The 24,183-nt window shown below is 38.8% G+C and overlaps 1 pseudogene; it reads right to left on the bottom strand.

Moving 5' to 3' along the window:
* Positions 1–15,953: 15,953 nt before the first annotated feature.
* Positions 15,954–22,123, bottom strand: LOC118643772 (annotated as a pseudogene).
* Between the last annotated feature and the right edge of the window lie 2,060 nt (positions 22,124–24,183).

A 24,183-nucleotide genomic window follows, 5' to 3' on the forward strand; every position in this document is an offset into this window, starting at 1 on the left:
CTTGCCTCCATTTCATTTAGCTCTTTTTCTGTAGATTCATCCTGTTCTTTTATTTGGGGCCTGTTTTTTTGTTTCTCAGTTTTTGGTGTTTCTTTACTTCTTTATTTATTTTCCTGTGTATCAGATAAGACTGCTATGTCTTTCAGTCTTTGTGGGGTGGCCTTCTTATGGGACCCAGTGGAATTTTCTCATTGATCTTCAGAGCTGGGTGCTCTAGGAATGGCCCTTGTATGGGTTATGTGGGCTCTCCATTTGAATCTGGGTCTTGATTGCTTTGTCCATTTTGAATGGGCTCAACCCTCAGGGTTATTGACTGTCAGTTTCAACCCTGACCCTGTTGTGCCAACTATTATATAGGGGCTGACAGAACAAAACAAGGCAAAACCAAACCAAAAAGAATACATAAAAATATTAGCAGCAGCCTCAACAGAAAGATTTAAAGACAAACAAACAATACACACACACACACAATACTAGAAGGTACTAGACCAAAGGAATTAGAGTAGGGGGAAAAAAAGGAATACGGCCCTGGTCGGTTTTGCTCAGTGGTTCGAGTGTTGGCCTGCGGACCAAAGAATCCTGGGTTTGATCCTGGGCAAGGGCCCGTACCTCAGTTGCAGTTTGGTCTCCAGGCCTGGTCGAGGTAATGTGGGAGGCAACCAATTGATGTGTCCCTCTCACATTGATGTTTCTCTCTCTTTCCCTTTCTCTCCCTCACCCTCCCTCACATTCTATCTAAAGATAAAAATGAAAAAATATGCCCAGGTGGGGATTTAAAAAAAAAGAAAGAATATGAAAACAAGGAAGGCAGTGAAAAGAATTAGGGTAAGTATAAAAAATAAAAGGTAGAACATAACGGATGAAAAAGGGAAAGAATGAATGAAATAATAATAATTTTAGAAAGTGATAATGGTAAATAAAATAAAATATAGAATAGGAAAACAAAAGAAAGAAAAATAGCAAAAGAAAGAAAAGAAAGCAAAATAGGAAAGAAAAGAAGAAAAATGAATTTAAAAAACAACAACACAACTTGGCCAGTGTGACTCAGTGGATTGAACACTGTTCCATAGACTGAGGTCCTGGTTCAGTTCCTGGTTGGGGTACATGCCTAGATTGTGGGCTCAATTCCCAGTGGGGGTTGTGCAGGAGGCAGTCAATCCATGTATCTTTCTCATGTCAATGTTTCTCTCTGTTTCTCTCTAAAAAATTCAATAAAAACATATTAAAAACAAACAAAGAACAACACAAAAACAACCACCACAACACAAACCTTAGATCTGCTGTTTCAGAAGCACAATGGATTTTGCTTTGATGTTGTTGAATCTGGCCCCTTTGTGTATAAGTCCCTGGCCTCTTGGGCAGTTCTCTGGTTCAGGCCAATGTGAATTACTGCCTCTGCCTGGCCCTCAGCAACCTGGCTGAAGCCCTGTAGGGCAGGACCCCAAGTAGCCTGGTGGGCAGGGCTTTCCTAGCCCAGAAACTGGGTTTGCTTCGAGGCTTACCCCATGAATGTACTTGTTCTGGGCTGCTCTCCTTTCCCTCATGGAACTGGGCTTAGCAGGGTATCAGGTCTAGTCAGGATGGTTTAAACAGATTTGCATTGAGGGTGGTGTGTGTAGTTTGTAGAGGGGGCAGGCAGTAACGTCCTCTTCTTCCAATGCTTCAGCTCTGTCTGGGTTGCTGGCACTCCCTGCTTGCCACCCCAAGCAAGGGAAGATAGAATTTTTTTTTTTTTTTAAGAGAAAACAGCCCGGTTTGGCTTTAATCTTTCAGCATGGCCAGCTCTTGCTGGGCCAGGCTTCTGCCCAGGCTCCCACTAGGCCAGATGTCTGAATCCCCAGTGTTCTCAGGCTCAGCTGCTAGGGTGACAATTTCTTGCCAAGAGCAGTTCCACAGGTGGGTAAAGGGATGATTCCTCTTCACTTGATGTGGGGAGGGTTGTGCCTCTTTCCCAGGGCACTCTGACTACCCCCATCAAAGTTCTTTCAGCGAATAATTGCCCCACCAGATTCACTGCTGGGTGATCTGCTCAGACCCCTCAGTATGTCTAGAGTTCTTAGTGGCCCCTCCCACCGACCACAGTCAGGGTGAGCTTCCCAGGCTGGTGTTGTAACCAAGCACTCACATTAAATCTGGGAAAGTGCTGTCTGAGTCCCCAGCCCTCCCCCCCAGTAGGCCAAATCACCTCTGATTCCCACTGTCTGATAATATGTGGGCTCCCCTTCCCTTTTTTCATGCTGTTGTCTGGGGATCCCTGTGTGGGGCTGAGTCCCCCTGCTCTCAGTGGGCAGGAGCTGTGCTGCTGCACCTTCCCTCTGGCTTTCCAGTCTTGCTGCACAGCTGTGTGAGTTGGCTCACCCACTCCACATCTTCTCCTGTCCCCTCTCCATGCTTCCCACTCGCGGTATTTTCAATCACCTCTTTTCATGTAGTTTTTCAAGTCTAATGTTTTGCATTTTAGCCACAAGTTTGATCTGGTGCTAGGAGTAAATGGACAGAATTTTCTTAGGTTTCAGCCATCGTACTTTGATCCTTTTTTTTCTTGATGAGTTAAAGGTTTGTCAATCTTGTTTATCCTTTTAAAGAACCAGCTCTCTATTCCATTGATTTTTTTTTTCATTGATTTTTTTTATGTGCAAGTTAATTTTATTTATTTTTGTTGCAGATGTTTCTCCTTTTCCCCCCAATGACACTGTCTTCCCAATCCCCGCCCCCACTCGCCCTGTCCCCAGCATTGTTGTCTATGTTCACCATTATGCATACTAGTGAGCTGACATGTTTATTACCCCATAATTGATGATTGGTAAATGATTGTGCTAACTTGTTTATAGCTCTATAATTGGTGATTGGGAAAGTCACTGTGTGTACTCTAGCTGAACCTGTTTTATAAAGAATGTAATCAACAGAATAGAGATCACAATAACCTCAGTAAATTGGAATACTCCCTGGGTCAAATGTCTAAGATATGACCAAGAAAGGTCAGGAAATGTCTAAGATATGTCCAAGAAAGGTCAGGTTCCCAAATTAGCCAGGTTAGCCAACTGCCTAACTGCATATTTTCACTTTTGTATGTGCTTGATTGCTATGCCCCAGTGCATCCTGGAATGCATTTTTAAGTTTTAAAGTGTGTGTGTGTAAGGATGTCGGGGCTGATCTCCAAAGATTCTGTCACAGGGGTGTTTGGAATCAAACGCTGGTCTGCTAATAAACGGCTCTTATTTGGACTTCAATTCTCTAGTGGTCTTTCTTTGACTCTGTCATGCCACAACACTAGCATATAAATTCTGTGGTTTATCTCTTCCCTCCCTCACCTACCACTGAACCCCTCTTCTAAGGTTTGTCAGTTTCTACCCTACTTCTATGTCTCTGGCTCTACTTTGTTCATCAGTTTGTTTTGTTCATTATATTTCAAAAATAAGTGAGACCATGTGATATTTGTCTTTCCCTGACTTGTTTTGCTTAGGATAATACTCTCCAGGTCCCTCCATGTCATCTCACAGGATAAGAGATCTTTCTTTCTTACAGCTGCATAGTATTCCATTGTGTATATGTACCACAGTTTTTTTTATCCATTCATCTATTGATGGACACTTGGGCTGTTTCCAGATCTTAGCAATTGTAAACAGTACTGCTATGAACATGGGGGCACATATATTCTTACTGATTGGTGTTTCAGGCTTCTTAGGATATATTCCTAGGAGTGGGATCACTGGATCAAATGGCAGTTCAATTTTTAATTTTTTGAGGTAGCACCATATTGTTTTCCATAGTGGCTGCACCAGTCTGCATTCCCATCAGCAGTGTACTAGAGTCCCCCTTTCTCCACACCCTTGCCAGCACTTGTTGTTTGATGATCTATTGATGGCAAACATTCTGGCAGGTATGAAGTGATACCTCATTGTTGTTTTAATTTGCATCTCTCTGATGATTAGTGATGTTGAGCATTTCTTCATATGTCTCTTGGCCATTTGTATGTCCTGTTTGGAGAGGTGTCTGTTTAGGTCCTCTGCCCACTTTTTAATTGGATTTTTTGTCTTCCTTTTGTTGAGTTGTATGAGTACTCTATATATTTTGGAGATTAACCCCTTATCTGATGTATCATTGGTGATTATGCTCTCCCATACAGTGGGTTCCCTTTCCATTTTGATGGTTGTTTCTTTTGCTGTGCAGAAGCTTTTTAGTTTGATGTAGTCCCATGTGTTCATTTTTTTCTTTGTTTCTCTTGCCTAGGTGTTGTATCAGTGAAAATTTTGCTGCATGTTATGTCTGAAATTTTGTTGCCTACATTTTTTTTCTGGGATTCTTATGAGTTCACTAGTCGCATTTGTGTCTTTTATCTATTTTGAGTTTATTCTTGTGTATTGGTGTACGTTGGTAGTCTAACTTCATTTTTTTTTGCATGTAGCTGTCCAATTTTCCCAACACCATATTTTAAAGAGGCTCTTTCTACTTCACTGTATGCTCTTGCCACCTTTATCAAATATTAATTGAGCATAATGTCTTGGGTCAATTTCTGGGTTCTCTGTCCTGTTCCATTGATCTATATGCCTATTCTTGTGCCAGTATCAGGCTGTTTTTTTTTTATCCTCACCCGAGGATATTTTTCCATTTTTTGTACAGATAGAGTGGGAGGGAGAGAGAGGAAGGAGAGAGAGAGAGAAACATCGACGTGAAGGGACACATCGAGTGGCTGTCACCCGCACGACCAACCAGGGCCGGGGACAAACTGCAACCAAAGTACGTGCCCTTAGCGGGAAACGAACCCGGGTCTCTCCGGACTGCAGGCCGACGCTCTAACCGCTGAGCCAAACTGGCCAGGGATATCAGGCCATTTTGATTACAGTGACTTTGTAGTACAACCTGATATCCAGTATTGTGATCCCATCTACTTTGTCCTTCTTTTTAAGATTTCTGTGGCTATTTGGGGTCTTTTTTGGTTCCATGTAAACTTTTGGAGAATTTTGTCTAGTTCCATGAAATATGTCATTGGTATTTTAATGGGGGTTGTATTGAATCTATAGATTGCTTTGGGTGGAATGGACATTTTAATGATGTTGATTATTCCAATTCATGAACAAGGTATATGCCTCAACTTTTTTATATCTTCCTCTATTTTTTTTTTTTTTCCAATGTCCTATAGTTTTATGAGGACAGGTCCTTTACTTCTTTGGTTAAATTTATTTCTGGGTATCTTCGTTTTTTTGCTGCAATGGTAAATGGAATTTTAAAAAAATTTCTTTCTGTGAGTTCATTGTTGGTGTATAAGAATGCCATCAATTTCTTGATGTTAATTTTGTATCCCACTACTTTGCCAAATTCATTTATTAGCTCTAGTAGGTTTTTGATGGAGTCTTTAGGGTTTTCTATATACAATATCATGTCATCTGCAAATAATGACAGTTTCACTTCCTCCTTTCCAATTTGGATCCCCTTTATTTTTCCTTCTTGTCTGATTGCTGTGACTAAGACTTTCAGTACTATACAACAGATGTTTTAGCTAGAATCACATTTCAAACACCTTTTAGCTTGGACCAAAGGTCTCAGTGGATGTTTTGAACAGGACCAAATGTTTGTTAATCGGCAACACTTGTACCCTTAGACAAGGAAAAATCCTCTCCTGGGTGAAATTGTTTATCAAAAACCAAATTCTCCTAGATATTAGGACTAGCAAATTAACATGCTAAGGAAAAATTTATTTTCATTCTCCTCTCTTCTGAAAATGTTTAGCTCTCTGTATATCTTACCAGTGGTTCCTCATTCTGTCTCAAAATTCTATTATTTGTTTTTATGTTCACTTTCTTATTATAATTATTTTCTCTAAAGCCCTACTTCAAAGAAAAGGCTTCTAGATTGCGACAACTGTATTTCTTAAACTATATTATTGCTTGTATTCTACATCAGCACTGTCTAATAAGAAGACCACTGACTGACTAAATGTAGTTATTGAGCACTTAAAATGTGGTTAAAGTGACTGAAGAACTAAATTTGAAATTTTATTTAATATAATTAATTTAAACGTGTAAACTTAATTTGATTATTGGGAAATCTTAAGTATGTTTGGAACAATTTTTTAAATTTAATTTATTTTTGTTACACATGTTTCTCCTTTTTTACCCCATTGACACCCTCCTCCCCATCTCCTCTGACCCGTCCCCGGCTTTGTTGTCCATGTACTTTGGTTATGCATACATGCATATAAGTTCTATGGTTTATCTCTTCTGAGGGTTGTCAGTCAGTACTGTACTTCCATGTTTCTGGGTCTACCCTATTCCTCAGACTGTTATATTCATTATAGTCCATATATAAGTGAGATCATGTGGTATTTGTCTTTTTCTGCTTGGCTTGTTTCACTTAGGATAATTCTTTCCATTTCCATCCATGTCGTCTCAAAGGATAAGAGATCTTTCTTTCTTACAGCTGCATAGTATTCCATTGTGTATATGTACCACTGCTTTTTATCCATTTGTCTACTGATGGACACTTGGGCTCTTTCCAGATCTTAGCTATTGTAAATAGTGCTGCTATGAACATGGGGGCACATATATTTTTTTCTGATTGGTGTTTCAGGTTTCTTAGGGTATATTCCTAGAAGTGGGATCACTGGGTCAAATGGAAGTTCAATTTTTAATTTTTTGAGGTAGCACCATATTGTTTTCCATAGTGGCTGCACCAGTCTGCATTCCCACCAGCAGTACACTAGAGTCCCCTTTTCTCCACACCCTAACCAACACTTGTTTGATGATTTGTTGATGGTGGCCCTTTTGACAGGTGTGAGGTGATACCTCATTGTTGTTTTAATTTGCATCTCTCTGATGATTAGTGATGTTGAGCATTTCTTCATATGTCTCTTGGCCATTTGTATGTCCTGTTTGGAGAGGTGTCTGTTCAGCTCCTCTGCCCATTTTTTAATTGGGTTCTTTGTCTTCCTTTTGTTGAGTTGTATGAGTAGTTTATATATTTTGGAAATTAACCCCTTATCTGATGTATCATTGGCAATGATGTTCTCCCATACAGTGGGTTGCCTTTCCATTTTGATGGTTGTTTCTTTTGCTGTGCAGAAGCTTTTTAGTTTGATGTCGTCTCATGTGTTCATTTTTTCCTTTGTTTCTGTTGCCTTAGGTGATGTATCAGTGAAAATTCTGCTGCGTATAATGTTCAAAATTTTGTTGCCTACATTTTCTTCTAGAATTTTTATGGATTCACGAGTCACATTTAAGTCTTTTATCTATTTTGAGTTTATTTTTGTATATGGTGTAAGTTGATGGTCTAGTTTCATTTTTTTGCACTTAGCTGTCCAATTTTCCCAACACCATTTATTAAAGAGGCTGTCTTTACTCCACTGTATGCTCTTGCCACCTTTTGATTATAGTTGGCTTTGTATTTTAACCTGATATCTGGAATTGTGATCCCACCTACTTTGTCCTTTTTCAAAATTGCTGTGGCTATTCGGGGTCTTTTGTGGTTCCGTATGAACTTTTGAAGTATTTGTTTTAGTTCTGTGAAATATGTCGTTGGTATTTTGATGGCAATTGCATTGAATCTACAGATTGCTTTTGGTAATATGGACATTTTAATGATGTTAATTCTTCCAATCAATGAACAGGGTAGGTGCTTCCACTTTTTTATATTTTCCTCTATTTCTTTTTTCAATGTCCTGTAGTTTTCTGGAAATAGGTCCTTTACTTCTTTGGTTAAGTTTATTCCTAGGTATCTTAATTTTTTTTGCTGTGATGGTAAAGGGGATTGTTTTTTCAGTTTCTCTTTCTGTGAGTTCATCATTGGTGTATAAAAATGCCATCGATTTCTTGACATTAATTTTGTCTCCTGCTACTTTTCCAAATTCATTTATTAAGTCTAGATTTTTTATGGAGTCTTTAGGGGTTTCTATGTATAATATCATGTCATCTGCAAACAATGACAGTTTCACTTCCTCCTTTCCAATTTGGATCCCTTTTATTTTTTCTTCATGTCTGATTGCTGTGGCTAAGACTTCCAGTACAATGTTAAATAAGAGTGGCAAAAGTGGACATCCCTGTCTTGTTCCTGTTCTTCAGGAAAATGTTTTTAGTTTCTGACCATTGAGTATGATGTTGGCCGTAGGTGTTTTGTATATGGCCTTTATTATGTCGAGATATGACCCCTCTACTCCCACATTGCTGAGCGTTTTTATCAGAAATGGATGCTGGATTTTGTATAATGCTTTTTCAGCATCGATTGATATGATCATGTGGTTTCTATTCTTCATTTTGTTTAAGTGGTGTATCACATTTATTGATTTGCAAATATTATACCAGCCTTGCATCCCTGGGATCAATCCCACTTGGTCATGGTGAATAATTTTTTTGATGTATTGTTGGGTCCAATTTGCTAGTATTTTGTTTAGAATTTTGGCATCTATGCTCAGCAGGCTTATTGTCCTGTAGTTTTCTTTCTTTGGAATGTCTTTTTCTGGTTTTGGAATTAGAATTATGCTGGCCTAATAAAACGAGTTTGGAAGTCTTCCTTCTTCTTGAATTTTTTGAAATAGTTTGAGGAGAATGGGTGTGAGTTCTTTTTTGAATGTTTAGGAAAATCTCCCCTGTGAAGCCATCTGGGCCTGGGCTTTAGTTTGCTGGGAGAGTATTGATTACCTCTTCAATTTCCTTAGCTGTTATTGGTCTGTTCAAGTTTTCTATCTCTTCTCAGTCCAGTTTTGGGAGACTGTGTGTTTCTAGAAATTTATCCATTTTGCTTAGATTGTCGAATTTGTTGCCATATAAGTGTTCATAGTAGCTATTAATAATCTTTTGTATTTCTGTGGTGTCAGTTGTTACTTCTCTTTCATTTCTGATTTTGTGTATTTGGGTTCTCTCTCTTTGTTTCTTGGTGAGTCTAGGTAAGGGTCCATCAGTCTTGTTTATCTTTTTGAAAAACCAGCTCTTTGTTTCATTGTTCCTTTTAATCATATTTTTGGTTTTTATGTCATTTATTTTTGCTCTGATCTTTACTATGTATTTTCTTCCTTCTACTTGCTCTGGGGTTTTCTTTTTGTTTGCTTTCTAATTGTTTAAGTTGTGAGGTTAGAGTGTCAATTAGAACTTTTTCTTGTTTCTTGAGGTAGGCCTGTAGTGCTATGAACTTCCCTCTCAGAACTGCTTTTGATGCATCCCACAGATTTTGTGTTGTTGTGTGTTCATTTTCATTGGTTTCTAGGAAGTTTTAAATTTCTTCCTTGATCTCCTCGGTAACCCATTCATTGTTTAATAACATGCTATTTAGCTTCTGTGTGTTCAAATGCATTTGCATGCTTTTGTTGCAATTGATTTCTAGTTTCCTGCCATTGTGATCTGAGAAGATGCTTGATATGATTTCAATCTTCTTGAACTTGTAGAAATTTAGTTTGTGTCCTATCATGTGGTCTGTCTTTGAGAATATCCCATGTGTACTTGAGAAGAATATGAATTCTGTAGTTTTGGTGTGTAATTCTCTGTAGATACGTATTAAATCCATTTGGTCTAGTGCTTCATTTAGAGTCTCTGTTTCCATGCTAATTTTTTGTCTAGAGGATCTATCCAGTGGTGTCAGAGGGTTGTTGAAATCCCCTGCTATGATTGTATTGCTGTCAATTTCTCCTTTAAGTCCTCCAGAAGATTTTTAATATATTTTGGTGCTCCTATATTGGGTGCATATATGTTTATCAAGGTTATATCTTCCTGTTGGATAGATTCTTTCAATGTTATGTAGTGGCCTTCTTTGACTCTAGTTATAGTCTTCATTTTGAAATCTATTTTATCAGATATGAGTATTGCTACCCCAGATTTTTTTTTTTTTTTTTTTGCTTTCCATTTGCTTGGAAAATTTTTTTCCAACCCTTCACTTTCAACCTATGTGAGTCTTTTGCTGTGAGGTGGGTTTCTTGTAAACAACATATAGATGAGTCCTGCTTTCTTATTCAATCAGCTACTCTGTGTCTTTTTATGGGAGCATTCAGTCCATTTACATTTAAGGTGATTATTGATATGTACTTATTTATTGCCATTTTTGTTTAGTTTGGTTATATTTTTTTCCTATTTCTTCTAATTACAACAGTCCTTTTAACATTTCTTGGAGTGCTGGTTTGGTGCTAATGTATTCCCTTAGCCTTTTTTTGTGTGTGTGTGGGAAGCTCTTTATTTAATCTTCTATTTTGAATGACAGCCTTGCTGGGTAGAGTAGTCTTGGATTCAGATTCTTGTTTTTCATGACCTTGATTAGTTCATGCCATTCCCTTCTGGTCTGTAGTGTTTCTTGTGAGAAGTGAGCTGAGAACCTTATGGGGTTTCCTTCGTAGGTAACCTGTTGCTTATCTCTTGCTACCTTTAGGATTCTCTCTTTGTCTTTAATTTTTGGCATTTTAATTACTGTGTCTTGATATGGGCCTGTTTTAGTTTTTCTTACTTGGGGCTCTCTGTGCTTCTTGAACTTGAATGCCTTCTTTCTTCACCAAATTAGGGAAATTTTCTGTCACTATTTCTTCTAATATATTCTCTAACCCTTTCTCATTTTCTTCTTCTTCAGGGTCTCCTATGATGTGAATATTATTATGTTTCCAGTTGTCCCACAGTCCTCTTAAGCTGTCTTCCTGTTTTTTAATCGTTTTTTCCTTTTGGTCTTCTGATTGGTTGATTTTCTCTACCCTGTCTTCTTATTCACTGATCCAGTCCTCAGCTTCCTCTACTCTGCTCTTTAGACCTTCCAATTTGTTCTTTATTTGTGATATGTCACTCTTGATCTCTTCCTGGTGGTTTTTATTTCTAATTGGTTTATTTTCAGCATCTCTATGTCCTTACTTATGCTGTTGAGCTTCTTCAAGATCATGGCTCTGCCCTGGCCGATTTGGCTCAGCGGTTGGAGCGTCGGCCTGCGGTACACAGAGACCTGGGTTCGGTTCCCGCTAAGGGCACATACCTCGGTTGCAGTTTGTCCCTGGCCCTGGTTGGTCATGTGGGTGGCAGCCAATCGATGTGTCCCTTTCACATCAATGTTTCTCTCTCTCTCTCTCTTCCTCTCTCTCCCTCCCACTCTGTCTGAACAAAAACATGGAAAAGTGTCCTCAGGTGAGGATAAAAAAAAAAAAAAAAAGATCATGGCTCTGAATTCTAGCTCTGTTAACATGCCTAACTGCTCCACATTGATATCATCTTCAGTGGAGGTCTCTTGTTCTTTCATTTGGCCTTTGTTTCTTTGTTTCACCATTTTGGCTATCACTGTGTGCTTTGGAGCCTGCCAAGTTTTCCCTGTGGGTATTGGTGTTATGCTGTTTGTGGCTCCCTCTCCTGGGTTTAGATGAGTGAGGGAGGACCCACGTTAAACACTACTGTCAAGTCTTACTTTCCTGGTTAGAGTTGCTCGCCCAGGAATGGTATTGTTATCCTCTAGCTTTTTGCCTGAAGGCTAGCAGTCCAGGTTACTTGAAAAGTTTTAGGTTGTCAGTTGAATGCAAAACTCCTTCAGGTGCTCAGCATAAGGGGATTTCCCGAGGGTGGGGCAGATGGTGGTTGTTAATGAGCCTCAATTTGCATTTTAATGGCACACAGAGTGGGGTTGAATCTCTGAGGAAGGGTCCACTGCCTTTCCCCAGAGCCCTGGGAAGGAGCAATATGGCCACCATCATGCGTGGCTGCAACTCAGCAAAAGCTCTGAGTGCCCTCCATATCCCGAGTGTCCCCACACAGTTCCAGTCCACAGTCTGCCCTCCCTCTGCTGGAGCCCAAGGTGAGTGGCTGTGAGTATTTTAGCCTCTGTCCCAGCTCTGCACTGTGGAGCCGCTTGGGAGTATAACCCCAGGGCACCGCTCCCAGCTAAGACCTCTGTGGAGCTGCTGATCATGCCCCCCCACCCCCCATCTCGCACCTTCACAAACCTACCAGGATCGAGTCAGTGTCCCTGTTTATATGGTCCTCACAATCTGCTTTTCTGTTGCTTTTTCCTGTCAATTTGTCTGTTTCAGTTGTAATTTCAGTTTGGTCTTGGGAGACAGTCTGTGTAGCTTCCATTCACTCCACCTTATTTTCAAGACTAGTTGGCAAGGAGCATTTTTGAGAGAGATAACTGATTCCAGCCCAGTCTGGAGGCTGGATGGGAAAGGACAGTTGTTTGGAACAATTTGAATCATTAAATCTACTTTTTCCATGGCAAATTCTGTCATCTAAATACATATCGATATTTCTTAGGAAAATTCAGTGTAAAAATTGAGATATTTAAATTAAATACTCAATATCAAAAGTGTAAAAGTGATATAAAATCAATTCAATATTTTATATTGTTTATATATAAATGTAACAATATGCCCTGGCCAGTTTGGCTCAGCGGTTAGAGCGTCGGCCTGCGGTCCGGAGAGACCCGGGTTCGGTTCCCGCTAAGGGCACGTACTTCGATTGCAGTTTGTCCCCGGCCCTGGTTGGTTGTGTGGGTGGCAGCCACTCGATGTGTCCCTTCACATCGATGTTTCTCTCTCTCTCTCTCCCTCCCACTCTATCTGTACAAAAAATGGAAAAATATCCTCGGGTGAGGATAAAAAAAAAAAAAATAAATATATATATATATATATATATATATATATATAACAATATCCAGTGTATAGTGGGTTAATCAATAAATTACAAAATCCAATTTTGCCTGTTTCTTTTAACTTTTTTGAAAATTTATTTTCTTTGTTGAGAATATCACAGATGTCCCCCCACCCCACTTTGCTCCCCTCCACCAGGCTCCTGCCCCACTCCAGACCTTCATGCACTATTGTCTGTGTGTCAATGGGCTACGCATATACACATATAAATTCTTTAGTTGATTTCTTTCCACACCCCATATCTTTTCTCTGTCTTTTAAGTTTTTAAGTGTGGCTCCTAAAATATTAAAAATGCCATAGTGGATCCTATTATACTTCTGTGACACAGCTCAGCTAGGTAGTATTTATTTATTTTGACATCCTTTTCTCTTCCTGCACCAGTGAAAATGTTTTCATGCTGTCAGCAGAAAGTTCATTGACCAGTTCCCTAGCCAATTTAGGTCCACTCATTCTTATGTATACTTCAAAACTGCAATAGAACCAAGACAATTTGAACATTTTACTATCTTAATAGGTTCTGCAAATATCTGAGAGAGTCCTTAGTCTCAATCAACCTTTGATAGTTATCTAAAATGGAAGATTTTTTTTCCTGGAATCTGTCCAACATTGTCCTAATAAGACACTGGGGATATATGCCGACAAATTTCTTATAATATACCAAGCTTTTCATTTCTTGCTTCCTTTAACCTTTCTTGAAGCTCATGATGAAGTTGTTTCATTGATTTATTAATAAAATTTAATTAAAGTTATTATTGACTTCTCTGCATTCGCTAGCTTCCTTATACTTACTCACCACATTGTTTACATTTAAGTGAATATGCAAAATAGGATTCATTTGCCATAAATGAATGAGTGCATGGATTCTATTGTTTTAAGACCCCAAAATGAGAATTGGATATTGACTCTCCCCAAATTATTTGAAACTACATCTACAATCTAAGCCTCAGTGACTTTGAAACCTTACATACAGATCATAAAATTCTACTACACAACCTATTTCCTATCACACTTTCTTAACTTAATCATAAAATTTAATGTTTTGGTTGTAGACAGTGAGCTTTGGAGGCCTAAGCCATCATGTTACTCACACATGATGGTGTTTCCACAGTTCTAGAACTGAGGTAATCTTGCTCTCTAATGGCATAGCCAGAGGACCAGAAGAAATATGGGTGCATCACTACAACCAACTCCACCATAGAAGGCACCTGATATCCATTATAGTAACTCATGCTTTGAATCTGTGTCTGTCTTACATGTGTACCATAATACCTCATGAAAGATAATTAAAACACACAGTAATTCTCACTCCATCTTTCATAATGATCATTTATTATTATTGTTGTTATTTTTAGGTTGACAACCTGAAAACTTTCTTGATTTCTATCAAAAATGGCTCCTAACATGAGGGATTTGTACATTCTACTTATTTACTTGCTGGGTTTTCTAGTGATTAATGTGAACTCAGAGAGTTATTAGTAAGTCTCGAAAACAAATGTTTTGTTGACACTCTAAACAGACTATGTTCATTCTTTTACATTTTTAAGTTCATCTTTAAAGTTGTTCTATATTAAAGTAAGGAAACAGCTAAATTGTAATTGCAAGTGTTGTAAAAATTTATATTAACAAAAACTGATTTGTCAACCTTAAATGTAATAAATTCATCAATCCTGAATGTAATAAACATACATTTCTATATTGAAAGGAATAAATGATAGGCATTGTAATAAATCATATAATAAATCATATATATGAATAAACACACACAATTATTTATATATATATACCTTCCACCAGCCATAAAGAAAAAGTAAGCAAGGTTTTTGTGAATTCAGAAAGAAAGTTTGTGGTTAAGAGCATCATTAGTAGCATAAGACATCATTTGTGTTTGCCCCCTCCCTTTTTAGTGACAAAAATTAGGTATTCAGTCACATATGGAACCCACCATATGCCAAGGGACTTGGAAAGAGTCTCACTCATTTGTGCACTGGGCACAATGAATGAAGTAAAAATGCAATAGAGAACATCAACAACAGAATATATTAGACAGAAGAAATAATCAGTGAGTTAAAGCACAGACCCTTTTAACCCAGTCAGAGAAAAACAAAAAAAGAAATAAATAATAATTTAAAATAGTGAAGAAAAGATCCATCAAAATACAAAACAAAAAGACCACTATCCAAATATTGGAGTTCCAGAAACAGAAGAGAGGGAGAAAGAAGCAGAAAGCTTATTCAAAGAAGTAATAGCTAAAAGTATCCAAAACCAATTGAGAGATTTGGACGCTCAAGTTCATGAAGCTAATAGATTACTCCATTATTTCATCCAAAGTGATCTTCTCCAAGAGACATTATTTTAAAACTACCAAAAATCAAAGACAAAGAGGAAATCTTAAAAGCAGCAAGAGAACAATAATTGTAACTTACAAAGGAACCCCCTTGGTTTATTAGCAGATTTATCAGAGGAAAACTTATGTCAGGAGAAAGTGATATTATATATTTAGTGAGAAGAAAAAACACAAGGATATTATATTCAGCAGTTATCTTTTAGAAATAAAGGAAATATACTTTTTCAGACAGCCAAAAGCTGGAAGTTCAACAGCACTAGACCTTTCTTACAAGAAAGGATAGGAGTTCTTCAAGCTGAAGTGTAAAGATGGTAATTAGTAGCATAAAAGCATGTTGTAATAAACAACACACCATTAAAGGTAAACGTATAGTCAAATTCAGAAAACTCAAAGACTGTAATATAATGGTGTGTTAACCACTTAAATAAAAGCATAAATGTTAAAAGACAAAAGTATTGATATAATTACAGCAACTATAATTTTTAAATAAATACACAACAAAAAAAAGAGGTAAATTGTTACACTAAAATTAAAAAGACATTTATAGAGTTTTTTGTATGCAAGGTAAATTAAGTTTCTATTAGTATAAAAAATATATATCTATAAGATTATTACCCAAAATATTTTCTCCAATGTAAACTAACTGTCACAGAATTCGGTTTGACATTGCTGCCAATTGAACATGCAATGTTCAATACCCAAATGTCTCCTTATTTGTTTCCATTTGCCTTATGTTGACCTCCAAGGAGCTTGATATAATTTTAAAGTTTATCAACATTTTGATATTCTTCTTCTGTGAATTGCATGTTGGTATCTGGTATTACTTTTCCTTTATACTCAGTTATTCACCTTTACTTATTAAATTTTTGGGGTTTTAAAGGGTATGTTCTTCATACCAACCCATCACCCATTACATGTATTGTCCATATTTTCTTCTAATATGGCTTTTGTCTTTTTTACTTTGACTGGGTTGTCTTAGTTGTTGTTATTGCTGCTAACTGCAATTATAATGTTAATATCCACTTAAATGCTGAAGGAAACCCCATCTTTAGCTCCTTCCTGGCACCATAAAGCCCCAGCATACATGTCACTCAGACTAGCTGGGACATACACTGTTACCTAAGCAAGACATGGTAAAGTTAGACAGGAAATGGAATCATTTGTGTTACCAAACCCTGATTGCTGAACCAGTGACTTCTTTAGCAGTTTCAATTTATTTGGAAATTTGGGTTCATTCATGCCCCATGCCTTACCCTGGTCAACCTGTGGCCATGCTGTCTCATGAAGTTCATTCCAGGCTGAAAGTTCCTTCTTAGGCCTCCAATGACATCTGGGAAGAAATAAAAAGACTGTTGTAGAAAATGTCACAAATTCAATTGTCTTTGTAGGCAAAAATGGGAGAGGGCACGCATGCATATCTATGAACCCCTACACACATATTACATTCACACATGGAAGTTTGCCAAACCGGAGCCCTCTGATTGAGCAGGGTGCTATAAACTGAATGTCTGTGTCCCCCAAATTATTGTGTTGAAATTCTTATTGTAGTAGGAGGCCTTAGGGACTTTTGCAGATGTTAGGCTATGACAGTGGAGCTCTTATGAGTGGGATTAGTGCCTTTATAAAAAAGACCCCAGAAAGCTCCCTCACCCATCCACAATGTGAGAACATGACAAGACTGTTGTCATCTATAAATTATGCCCTCACCAGACATGGAATCTGCCAGAGATGTGCTCTTATACTTTCAGCCTCCAGGACTATGAGAAACACATTACTATTGGTTAAGCCACCAAGTCTATGAAATTTTTGTTATAGCAGCTCAAATGGACTTACACCAAGAAAAGAACGTATACCTTTGGCAGATTGGAAAAGAGAGCACAGCCCCTAGTGCAAAGCAGATGCATAAGCAAGAAACTGGGGAATGCAGAATTTCCACAATACCAAGGACTTGCTCCTTAGGGCTACTGAAATGACAGGTCACAGCTGGGAATGTCTGGGTCACAAGGAGGATGTATCTTTGAAGGCTCAGGAGGGGAAGTTGGTGACAATGACCTCACTCTGCTGGAAAAGGAGCAATCACCACAAACCTGGTTGTCTGACCCCCTGCAGAGGCTTAATATCTGGTCATCCTGGCTTCACTCACACCCTAAGACAAAGATGGCGGGGTATCAAGCAAGAAGCATTGCTTGAAACACCATTCTAGACTGCCTTCAACTCGCTTATAACCTGGCTATAAAATCAACAAGCACATAATGGAAGGTGGGGCAGGAGGGTAATGCAAGGGATAGCGGACTTTGTGTTCTTGGATCTTTAGGAAACAGTTGTTTCAGCTTGGTTCAAGGTCACTAGGAAGAGTTTTCAGTCTGCAACTGGATCTACCAGCACAGTGAGTCACCTGGGCCACCCCTTGCCAGCCCCCTTCTACCCAGTCCCCAAGCATCCAGCTCAGGGGATCTCCTTTTTTCATACAAATGTGGCCCCATGGATCAAGAAGTAATTGACTGTGGCCCTTCTTCATGATAGGACATATATGTATACAGCAGTTTCTCAGGCTCCACTTGGAGAGTGTGAAACATCACAAAGGACAACTGGAGGAAACAGAGGGAAATGTGACTCCTTACAACACGCATGCTTCTCCTGGCCGACAAACTTCCCTGTATGTGCTCCATCTGAAAATGGAGTATGAAATGATGTTATACTTGGAAAGAATAGAGAATCAACAGTTAAAGTCTTCAATGAGGTAACGGGATGTCAAATTAATGTGTAAAAGTCTGTATTCATAAAAAATGGTATCCACAGCAAATAATGGACTTACCTCATTTACAATAGCAATTTAAAAAGATAACATAGCCCAGCCGGTGTGGGTCAGTGGATTGAGCATCATCCCATGGACTGATTCCAGTCCCAGTTCAATTCCCAGTCAGGGCATATGCGTGGGTGGTGGGCTCCATCCCCAGTGGGGGGTGTACAGGAGGCAGCTAATCAATGTCTCTCTCCCCCTTCCTCTTTCTCTAAAAATCAATAAAAAATATTTTAACAAAAGATAAAATTCCCATGAAATTACCTGAACCTATATGAAGAAAACTGCAAAACATTTTGTAAAATGCATAATGGACACAAACAGAGACAGAATGGCATAGAGCTATTTTCCCCTGCTCCTTTATGTTACATAAGCATAAAACCTGGACAATTATAAAAGAGGCCACTGAATGAGAACTCCACAAAGTGGTAGAAAGCTAACTGGCATGGGACTCCAGCCATGAACAGCACCATGGCAGGGCATCTGAGCACCCACACAACTTAAGAAGAAGGCCCAGTGTAGTATTTTTCACATCTCTGATCTACCAACAGAACACAGCCCAGGTAGGCTTGTCCTCTTCTAGATGTAACAAGAGTCTTAGGAACCATGATAAACTAGTATAGCAGCACTAGCAAAGGGAGCTGTGCAGTCTCACTAACAAAAAAAACAAGCGAAAACTATTTTTTCCTGTCAGGCATGAGGCTCCCCTCTCTCACCTAGTGGTACCAAGCCAGCTGAGCAGCATCAGCAAGAGAAACTTTGCCCAGTGTAGGCGAGAAAAAAACTTCCTTCTAAGCTTCTAGATTATTGGTCTAAGAATTAAACTGACATAAGACTGATTGAGTCCGGCTGGTGTGGCTCAGTGGTTGAGCGTCGACCCATGCACCAAGAGGTCGCTGATTTGATTCCCAATCAGGACACATGCCCGAGTTGTGGGCCAGATCCCCAGTGGGGAGCAGGAAGGAGGTGGCCGGTCGAAGTTCTCTCATTGATGTTTTTCTCTCTCCCTCTCACTTCCTCTCTCTCTAAAATCAATAAAGAAAAAAAATAATAAAGCTCATTTCTTTAAAAAAAAAAAAAAAAAAAGACTGACAAGAGAAAACAATTAGTTGCATAATAATTTTTGTTGTTAATCCTCACCTGAGGATAATTTTCCATTGATTTTTAGATAGAAAGAGAGGGGGAAGGAGGGTGGGGGGGGGGAGAGAGAGAGAGAAACATCAATATGAGAGAGATACATCAATTAGTTGCTCCCTGCATAACCTCCACTGGAGCCGGGGATTGAACCTGCAACCCAGGTACGTGCCCTTGACCAGGAATGGAACCCATGACCCTTTGTTCCTCGGTCCAACACTCTAACCACTGAGCCAAACGGGCCAGAGCAATTGTTGCATAATAATTTAATTACTCAAAATTTCACAAAATACAAAACTCAAAGAGGCTGCTAGATAATTGAGATAGTTTTTTATTTATCTATTATTAATACATTAAATTAACATTTCTATTATAAGTACTAACTGTGACTTGAGTGAGGTTTATTACTCTTGTGATTGTGTTTACAAACTGGAGACATTGTATTTACCCTGAGTGATATGAATAAAATCAACCTTGCCAGTATGTTTTCGGTACTTCATAACTTCAAATTTTTAAGAGTTGAGATTTGGGCCTATATCACGCTATTTAAGAGGACTGGTTTGGTCTTGACAGTAAAATAATCATAAAAGGCTTCCTTAAGAACTTCATCCAGGCAGCTTGCTGTGATAAAACTTAAATCTTGTTGCACATTGCTGGGGATATCCTCAAGGTTTTTACAGTGCTCTGAGAAATAATGATTAACTTCACTTCTGCTCTGTGTGTTCTCAACACATTTTATTTAGTTCTAACTACTGGAAGAATAACATCTCACAATGTGATTTCTCCAGTCATGGCTATATCACAACATACCAGCTGCCCACTAAAAGTAAACTGAAACAGGTGACTGTAGTAACTGCAGCAGATGGCCCATCTTTAATTTTTTTATTTTTTAATCCTCACCCAAGGACATTTTTGCATTTATCTTCAAATTGAGTGGGAGGGAGAGAGGGGAGGAAGAGAGAGAGAGAAACATCGGCATGAGAGAGACACATCGACTGGTTGCCACCCACATGATCCCAACCTGGGCCGGGGATAAACTACAACCGAGGTACATGCCCTTAGTGGGAACCAAACCCGGGCTCTCTGGTCCACAGGCCGACTCTGTAACCACTGAGCCAAACCAGCCAGGGCGGCCCATCTTTTATGACAGCTCCAGATGGCAAGAACAGATTGATGTTCTTGTGGTCAAGAAGATCTAAACTTCTGTAAGCTTTAGTCAAATGATATTTCTTTGCATTGCTGTGGAGCTAGCTAATAGGGAGATGGGCAGACTCCTTTTATTCTATTGATTTTTTTTTTTTTTTTTTAGAAAGAGAGAGGAAGGGAGAGAGAGAGAGAGAAAGAGAAACGTTGATTTGTTGTTTTACTTATGCAGTTATTGGTTGATTTTATTCTTTAAAAAAATTTTTTATGATTGATTAATTTTAGAGAGAGAGAAAGAGAAACATCAATTTGTTGTTCCATTTATTTATGCATTCATTGGCTGATCCTTGTATGTGCCCTGACTGGGGATCAAACCCACAACCCTGGCATATTGAGACAATGCTCTATCCCACTGAGCTACCCGGCCAGGGTGGCAGACTCCTTGACATCCTCTGGATGGCCAAAGTTAAATGACCTTCATTGTTCATTCAACTTGCCTCCACAAACATGATTTCTCCACCCAAGGGAGTCTAAGCCAAATATATTTCCTCTCCTGGTTAACTTAAATGCTCATTTCATTCATCTGGGGCCCAAGAATGTCTCTCAGAGCATGAACATTAAACAAAATTGCATTTTAGATGAAAGGGCCAAGTCAGCAACAGCTTGGCAAATGACCCCAAACTTTCTATCCAGAGAAGGAAACCCTACCTCTCCAGTATACCTGGTGATGATGTCAAGAGTAGTAACCTGAGGGATTTGAATTTGTTGAAGAGTCCATTGATGCTATTCTAGGTGTTTTGGGATTGAGTGCCCATTGGTACCTGAGTAATCTCCATTCTATCCAACAAGACAGGTGGAATAGTAGCAATGGTATTGGCAGTAGATATAAGAAGAGCTTACAAAAGGTCAAAGGCCACATTTAGACACTGATCTGTGCAGTTATGGTTTTGATTAGAATCTGATACCTCAAGCAGAGCTGCTGCAAGATCAACCTGTATACCTTTTCCTAGTTTGTCAGCCTCATCAAATAGAAACACTGTATTCTGAACCTCAACAGTCTTCAAGCCATTGATTATACAACCAGACATACTTTCAACATAGGTATGCCTGTATCCTCCAATGTCAGACTGATCACACACTCCTTCAAGTGTAATTCTGTGGAACTCTCGACCTAGAGTCTTGGCTCATAAATCTTCCCACATTTGTTTTACCAACTCCAGATGGACCAGCAAAGCAGAAAACAAGCTGTTCAGATATTCCAGCCAAATATCCCAGCACTCTTTTCTTGAAACTTTCCATGGCATAATGGTCATTATCCAGAAGAATCTGGGCTGCTTGAATGTCAAGACAGTAGTTGTACTTTTGTTCCAAGGAAGTTACACTATAAGTCCTAAATAATTTCTAATTATAACACCTTATAGTATTTTATTTTCACTTTTTATCTCTTTGACACAGACTTCATGGGCCTGCTCTGGCATACTGGATGTTCATAATATTTTTCTAGCATGACAATCCCATCATTATCTTAATTTTCATCCTTTTCCTCCTATTAGGGCATACTGCTATAACCTGCTTATCACTGTCTTGCTTGTGTTTTTTCATTGTTGTTTTGTTTTGTTTTTGTTTTTTGAGAGAGAAAGAAAAAGAAAAGAGATGTGCCCTTACCAGGAATCAAGCCTGAGATCCTCTGGTACATAGGACAATGCTCCAACCAACTGAGCCACACTGGCCAAGGCTGCTTTCTGGTTCTTGGAAGCAAGTTCAGTCCTTCAGTTTGTTGGACAAGCAGTGGTATCATTATTTGAGCAGCTCCTTCAGACTCTCTGTATGTAAAACCTTGAGCTTCTCTTGTGTTTGGTCAGATAATTAATGTCAGAATTAATGCTAAAGCTTCCTTTGGAAGACTATCTAAAAGACATCTCAATTTAGTAACTGCTGGGACACACATATCCAACGTATCCAACAACTGTATTGCATACTTGTAACACTGCTCTGGTAGGTATCTTAGCTCCTTTCTAATTTTGCAAGTGTTGAGAAACTCCTCAAACACTCCCAACAGTTCCACTTTAATAACAGGATATGGCTTCTCTTTTAATATGTGTACAATCTGGAAATAACACAAGCATAGTCAGCAAAGTAGAGTGGTTCAACCTGAACCACCAGAGCAGCCATCCCAGTCTTGGGGCATGTGGAGCATGAGGTGAGCATGAGGGAGCAGGAAAGGAGGAAACCCTCTGGGTGAGCAGAAGGAGGTGACTGGAGGAAAATTATGGGAAGATAAGGGGAGAAACTGTGCAGTAAATAAGGTTGCCTTGTTATGCAAATAAGTCTGTCAAGTGAAAAAAAGTATTCTTTGGGAATAACTCTCTTCCTGGTACAGATACCTTTACTGATGAAAATTTCTTTTATAAATATACATTTATTTTCCAAAAGTGAAATTCATATGTTATTCAGTTAAACATTCAAGACCTTTATCTGCATCTGTTGGTTTTCAATTGCCTTTACCTCAAAATAATTCATATGACAAAGTGACATATTTTGGGATGGCATGTTCAAGAACAAGCAACCTTTTGGGATGTCTCTTTTCCTTCCTCAACTCAAAGACACCCAAGTTTTCAGGGGCCACCAGCAAACTGGATCCTGCCACAACAAGCTTCTGGGAAGCCTCTTTATTCCCAAAGGCCTGAAACATATCAGTGGGGTATATCATCACAGACGGAAAAGAATACAAAGTCTTATATGTTCATAAATTCAACAACTTGGAAAAAAGGAACAATGTATCCAAAATCTTAAACTAATAAAACTCAGCCCTGGCCAGTTTGGCTCAGTGGTTAGAGCGTCGGCCTGTGGTCCTGAGAGACCCAGGTTGGTTCCCGCTAAGGGCACGTACTTCGGTTGCAGTTTGTCCCCGGCCCTGGTTGGTCGTGCGGGTGGCAGCCACTCGATGTGTCCCTTCACGTCGATGTTTCTCACTCTCTCTCCCTTCCTCTCTCTCCCTCCCACTCTATCTGTACAAAAAATGGAAAAAATATCCTCGGGTGAGGATAAAAAAAAAACAAAAACAAAAACTAATAAAACTCAACCAAGGTGAAATAGGTAATATAAATAATCACATAATCATATCCACCTAAAGAAAAGAACTAAAATCAATGGAGGAAAAAAAATACAAAAAAAAAAGAAACATCATTTTTTATATTTATATATTTCAAAACTACTCTCAATAATTGATAGAATTAAACAGAAAATCAGCAAGAGTTTTAGAAGATTTGAATACTATCAACCTATTCAGCCTAATTTATATAGACTACTCCACTCAATGATGGCAGAATACACATTTTTTTCAAACTCCAAAATACATGATTTAAAATAGACCAAATGCCATGTCACAAAACAAGTCTCAATAAATTTTTTTAAAATTAGATAATGTTTTATGAGTCCAAAAAAAAAAAAAAAAGAGAGAAATCAATAGCAGAAATAAATCATGAAAAACCCTCAAAATTTGGAAGTGAAAGTGTTGTAGGACAATGAAAAGCTAGGAAAAATTGGGACAAGTGGAATAGGGAAACTGATGCAGGAAAATTAAACAAAGCCAAAAAGTTTTGCAGGCTGCTTGTAGCAAGACCTTATCTTGAGAACAAAGGGTTAAAACCTCTCCTCATAAAGGAATGCAAGAGAAGAGGGGGAAGGAGAAGGAGGAATCAGAGACCACTTAGTGCAAATCATCCTGAAGTTGTTAAAATGGCAGGGAGAAAGGGAAAAGAAGAGTATAAACAGAAAGACAGCAGTTGGGGATTTAATTGCCAGGTATTGTGGGAAAGCCATAATAAAGAAAAGGAGAGACTTTTAGAGTTAATCTGTACCAGGATATTTAGCAGAGGAATTTTTTATATTTTTTTCCATTGATTTTTTAATTAGAGTGGAAGGGAGAGTGGAAGAGAGAGAAACATTGATGTAAAAGAGAAAGAGACATATTGACTGGTTGCCTCCCATGTAACCTCAACCGAGGCCAGCATCGAACCTGCAACCCAAGTATGTGCCCTTGACCAGAAATTGAACCTACAACCCTTTGGTTCAAGGCCTGATGCTCCAACCACTGAGCAAAACTGGCCAGGGCAAGCAGAGGAATTTTTTTTAAAAAACTTATAGACAAGAGGGTATGTAAGGCAGAAACCTCCA

The sequence above is a fragment of the Molossus molossus genome, unplaced genomic scaffold, assembly GCF_014108415.1.
Source record: "Molossus molossus isolate mMolMol1 unplaced genomic scaffold, mMolMol1.p scaffold_m16_p_4, whole genome shotgun sequence".
NCBI classification, from domain to species: Eukaryota; Metazoa; Chordata; class Mammalia; order Chiroptera; family Molossidae; genus Molossus; species Molossus molossus.